Here is a 6,020-nt window from a genome sequence, read left to right as displayed (position 1 = left end):
TTACCAGCAGCTTCATGGAAGTCCTGGCCAGTTCATTAAAAAAAATAAAATAAAATGTCTTTTTATACAGCTTCTGATGTGGAGCAGAATTCCAACTTGGTGAGTTAGAGTATGAAATCACCATTTGTCACACAACAAAATCATAAAATGGTATTGTTTGTCACAAGCTGAAACTGCCACAATTTTTATTTGTTAAACTCACCTTTACTCATTCTGTTCTATATGAGCAAGCATTAAAAAAAAAAAGTATCAAGTAAAAGAAACAGAGCCTTGGACCATTGGGAACCCAGAAAGCAGTGCCAATTAAAAAATGTATATACTTAATATGTTTTCACTTATACTTTTAGTTTAATGCAACAGTTAAATATTAAATTCCATTTGTATTCACTCTCAAAAAACAATAACTCTGGAGCTCAGTAGTAAAGGGTGCGTTCAGCACCCACAGGGTCCTGGGTTAGATCTTGGCATTGTAAGAGAAGAAAAAGAGTATTAAAAACAAAATATAACAAGACCCTGTCAAACAACAGGTATGAGGGAAATTAATACAACATTATCCCTGCATCATCATTAATTATAAGGTTGTGATGGTGCATGCCTATAATCCCAGGTACTTAAAATCTGAGACAGGAGGATCACAAATTTGAGGCCAGCCTCTGCAACTTAGAATGTATCTCAAAATAAAAATTAAAAGATCTGGGAATGTAGTTCAGTGGTAGAGCACTTTCCTAGCATGCACGAGGTCCTTGTTCAATTCCAACCCTCTCCCCACCACCCCACACATACAACCACAATTTGGTAAACCAACAGATAAAATACTTCTCAGAGTTGAAGGGTCAAAGTAAATGAGATTAAATGACTTAATAAATATCACACAGCAGGTATGTAAATAAATACGAGTTTCTCAGCTCCTAGATCTGTGAATTCTTACAAAGTAAGGCTTTTCTGACTTTAGAGGATGGAAGAGTACTTCCAAGGGACCCATCGTTACACTGTGCGATTTCCATGAAATAATTAATATCCTTTTAAAAATATTTGTATTTTAGTTTTAGGTGGACACAATATCTTTATTTTACATTTATGTGGTGCTGAGGATCGAACCCAGTGCCTCGTGCATGCTAGGCAAGCACTCTATGACTGAGCCACAACCCCAGCCCTTAATATCCCTTTTTTGCGATGCTTTGAGGCTGTTTAAAAGAACACTGAAAGATATTGACAATATAGTTTTTTTTAACTCTTCATTTTTAAAAATTGAGTTTTTACAGCATTTTAGCTTCATTGAATGATAACTTGGGTAAAATTTATCTCCATACAATCTTTGTTTCCTCCCTATGTCAAATTAGACTCAGTTATAAATTATAGAAAACCTGTAATTTTCTGACCTAAACACACAGAAGTTAATTCACTCACATGAGCAAACAAAGGCAGGGAAGTCCCAGGTTTCCAATGTGAAGATCAGTAAATGACCACCCAGGCACTGAGAATCACATCTGTGTTTCAAATATTATGAAATACAATTGGGGAAGCAGGAAAATAAATCATCAATTTCCTTACAGACTCAGAAGTCTCATCTATAACATTTTCACTTCTTATTGGTCAGAATTTAAAACATGGTCACATTTAGTTCAAGGGGTTGGGAAATAATGGTCTCTCAGCTAGGCACAGAGCCACTCTTAATGAAATAAAATGGATATAAACCTGTCAATCTTTTTTTTGCATGATTTCCAGGTCCAAAAAAAATAATCTTGATAGAATATATTTGCTTAATATAAATAACTGGTTCTGACAACATCTTAGCCACACCTGTGATATTAGAAGTCAGCTACACCCACAAATTTAAAGTTTTTAGAGCATGCATGGGGATAAATTGGTTTAGTAAGCAAAGATTACATCAAGGCACCTACTTGTCAAAATGATCTCAGGACTTTTTACTCAACTATCAGGGATATTTACATTGGTTTTCAAACATAATTTGGTAAATTTGTTGAATAGGCTTGACCAAAACTAATATGATTTCTTAATTATAGGTTATCAAAATAAATTTACTCTGTAAAGTGGAAATGAATACATGATTTTCTTAAATTTGATTTATTTTTTGTCATTGTAGACCCTCCAATATGTGGTCCCAGTAATTAAGTGTAAATCAGTGTCCAGGGCGGTGAGGATATACAGAGGGAGGAGTTACTGCCCTATGAGAGGTGAGACTCCTCAGGTCCTGAATTGGGTCTAACTGAACCAGGACAAACTTGCTTCCATGTAGGTTGGTCATGAACCTGCTGCCTTAGGCTGCCTGCGTTGTTCCTTCTAATTGACTAACTATGATGTTCACCTACTAGTTTTTGGTGCTTTTCATCTCACTTAACTATTCATGCAGTGCTTATCAAACTTGACAATGCATGCATACCTCCTGGAGATCATGTTAAAATGCAGATTCTGATCCCACAGGGCGGAGTGGGTCTCAGGAATCCACTACCCCCAGTGCTGCTGGGCTGCATAGCACACTAGAAACCTAAGAGCTGGTGCTGAGGAGAAAGATGTCACAAGGACAGGCATTCTCAGACTTGATAGGACATCAGAAACCCCCTGGGATCTGGTTAAAACAGCCTGGAGCTTCCTCTGCAGTATATGTGGGCAAGGGATCCAGGAATTTGCATTTCTAACACACCAACGAAGTGTAGAGAGGATGCTGATCCTGTTGGTCCAAGAATCACATCTGGAATCAGTGATTTAGAATTTTAGTATAGGGGTTGAGGGTTTTTGAGGGTTTCTGAGGGTTTTTTTAGAGTTCAGGTTTAGATCAGTGTTGTAGCTCAAGGGTAGAAAGTGAGGTCTGGAATTCAATCCCCAACAGAAATTTAATTTTTTTTCCCCTAACTATGGTACTCCTAGAAGAGAAATATGGTAGGTCTAGAATAGCTGCACATCCTCGTAGGATACCTGCCATGGATAAAATGTCCTAATGGATTTCCATTATAAAGGAGTCTGAAAGTTTATCCCCCCTTTAGTTACCCTTTAATTCCTAATTATATATTTTCAGGAAGGCAAAAGCAAATAAAGGAAATCTTTTCATTTCCACTTTGGACGAGTGTTTGTTATTTTGTTTGTAAATTTTTTCTTGAACTTCACTGGTTGAAATAACTCTCCATCTATCTTAAGTGTGAATTCTAGATAAAAGCTCATGTTTCTAAAATGAAGTCTTGACTTTTCATTTTAGTATTAATAATTGTCATTTAAAAATTCCTAAAACATGGACACAAAAAAAATCCAGAACTACAGATCTCGATTGCACATTGACAATTATATAAGAGTTCTTTTTTTAAAATCCTGTGTATTCTCAGGTAAAATGCAAATCAAAGGAGGGCCATATTTGTTTTTTTGTTTGGTTTTCCACCAAAGTTAGGGAATAAGCAATATCTAATTCTGTAAATTCATTGATTAAAGGGTATTTTATTTCCATCAATCAAAAGCTTACCTTAAGAAGTAAAAACTTTAAAAATCATTTTTTTTCATAAAATATACATTTTGAATGTACTTCACACATTTGTTTTCATAGAACTTTTATACTTAGTCTCTGTTTATATATTTGAAAGCAGTTATTATCATATTGTTGGTACTAAAGATTTGAGGTAAGTATAATTTTTATCTTTTATGCAAACAATACCTATTCCAAGAGTTTTAAAGCCCTATAAAATTTGCAAGGGCATTATACCCATCCTTAGTAATGCTATCTCCTGCTATACTTCTTTTTCCTTTTCCATATCCAAGCAAAAAGACAAAGGCAGTGTACGATTAAATTTATTTGGTCAGACACTTTCAGATTTATTAGTGGTAAAAGAGGCTAGATCAATGCAGCAATGTAGTTAAGATTTTCAATGGGTAAAGACTTTCATAACCAACAAATTTTCAAAAGGGATCAAGAACATCCTCAACTCGAAAACACCTAGTTTGAACATTTTCCCAAAAGCACAACATATGGCATTTTCTACAAATAAACATATACATAGGTATCAGGTTTTATGAAATGCTTTTAATAAACTCAGGAGGAATTAAAAGTTCAAAGTTAGGAATTGTTTAATGAAACTCTAAAAAATTACACGGATCAATTTCCATCTACGTGGGGTTCTCATGGAATTTTTTTACATGAAATGTTTGAAATCTGAATCAAGATGAGAAAATTTGAATTGTTTTTTCCCTCACTATAGACTTAAGTATAACTATCAGCTTGTGAATTGACAATTAGCTGACAACTTATATGAAATATAGCATTTTATTAACAAACTAATTTATTAGCAGTCTGGTGGAGTTTCACAAATTTCATCAATCTTACAATTTATACTTACTTTGTGCAGAAACAGAAAATGATTTTGAATTGCTGAAATAAATCAAACAACAGTTATAGGTTCTCTGTGATATTATTATTATTATTATTATTATTATTATTATTATTATTTTGTACCAGGAATTAAACCCAGGGGAACTTTACCACTGAGCTATATCCCTAGTTCTTTTTATTTTTTTTATTTTGAAACAGGGTCTCACTAAGTTGCTGAGTCTGGCCTCAAACTTATCATCCTCTTGCCTTAGCCTCCCTAGTCACTGGGATTACAGATATGCAACACTGTACATGGCTGTGAGACACATTTTAATAATACTTATAAAATCCAAACTACTTAATACAAAATTCATTTCCCACATTTTAAAAATATTTTTTATAATACTTTTAACGTGTCTTTGCTTGCTAACTGAGAAATCTAACTATGGACATTAATTGTACTTTTATGTTGAGTTATAAATTTTATTTTCCATACTTAAACAAGTATAAGAGAAATATGAAGACAAACAAACACATATAAATTTACATTCAGCAAACAATTTTTAATATCTCAGAGTATATTCTATACCTACATCTAATAATATAATTGACAATATTATTATATGTCTAAATTTATAATGCTATACTTAAAATTTTTTAAATGCATATTATTTTCAGAGTAACATGTACGTCATGAAATGAAAATTACATTACACCCTCAAATTGTCTTATAATGGTTATAAAAATCACACATTATGGATATCTTATAAAATCAAATTTAACTTATTAAGACTACATTTTGTTTCAATATCCAATTTCCTATCAAAAAGCACCTTTTCTAAGAAACTGAGAATAAGAGACCACTCACAATATTTAAAACAGTTGTCGCTCATTTTCAATAGTTAACAGATTTTTTTAAAAATAGGTTTTTTTGAATGAAAAATTGCCCTGTGATATATATTACTATTGTTTATAGATTCAGAATTTGCCACAAATGACTAATAAAATATTATTTAAATATGTAATTTTCTGTAAATCAATAAAACATGATATTCTATTAATATGTTATGCCTTCAAAATAACTTATTTACTTAACTGTTTGTTCATTTATCTACCAGTCAACAAATTTTTTGTCAGTGTTACTCTAATAGATTTTAATATTTTAACATATGCAAACCAAACACTCTTTCTAATTTTCTAGTTTTTAAAATAATTACCAATGCAGAATGAGCATTAAGTTCCAATATGAATGCCAACTCAATTTTTGGCATGTTCAAAGTGCTAAGCCCTGTCAATCAGGGCTACAGCCTAATGCTTTCAGGGCTTGTACAAATAATTGAAGATGCGAGGTGGGAGCTGCAGAGATGGTGGATCTGTGTCAAACTACATTACAAGTGTTATTGCCAAGGCATTCGTACAGTTTTTTAAGCCAAGAGTCTATCTGGTGGACAAATGGAACATTTGTGAGTTGAAGTCAACCCATGGGCCTCAGGTTTGATAGTCTTTCATAGAAATCCTCTCCTATCCTCCTTGGCAAATCTCTGCAACTTAAGTTGCTGTGAGTTGTCCTGTTCTATGTCTTTCCAACAATCCTAGAATCTGTAGGAACCTTATGACACCTCAATATGAACTAGATCCAAACCCTAAGCCCTGATGGTTCCCAAAGAAGCAGTGCTAGAAACACCACCTCTGAGGAGTAGAAAGTATGGAG

Source organism: Urocitellus parryii, chromosome 13 (genome assembly GCF_045843805.1).
Source record: "Urocitellus parryii isolate mUroPar1 chromosome 13, mUroPar1.hap1, whole genome shotgun sequence".
In the NCBI taxonomy this organism is placed as follows: Eukaryota; Metazoa; Chordata; class Mammalia; order Rodentia; family Sciuridae; genus Urocitellus; species Urocitellus parryii.
Note: the sequence above shows the minus strand (reverse complement) of the source record.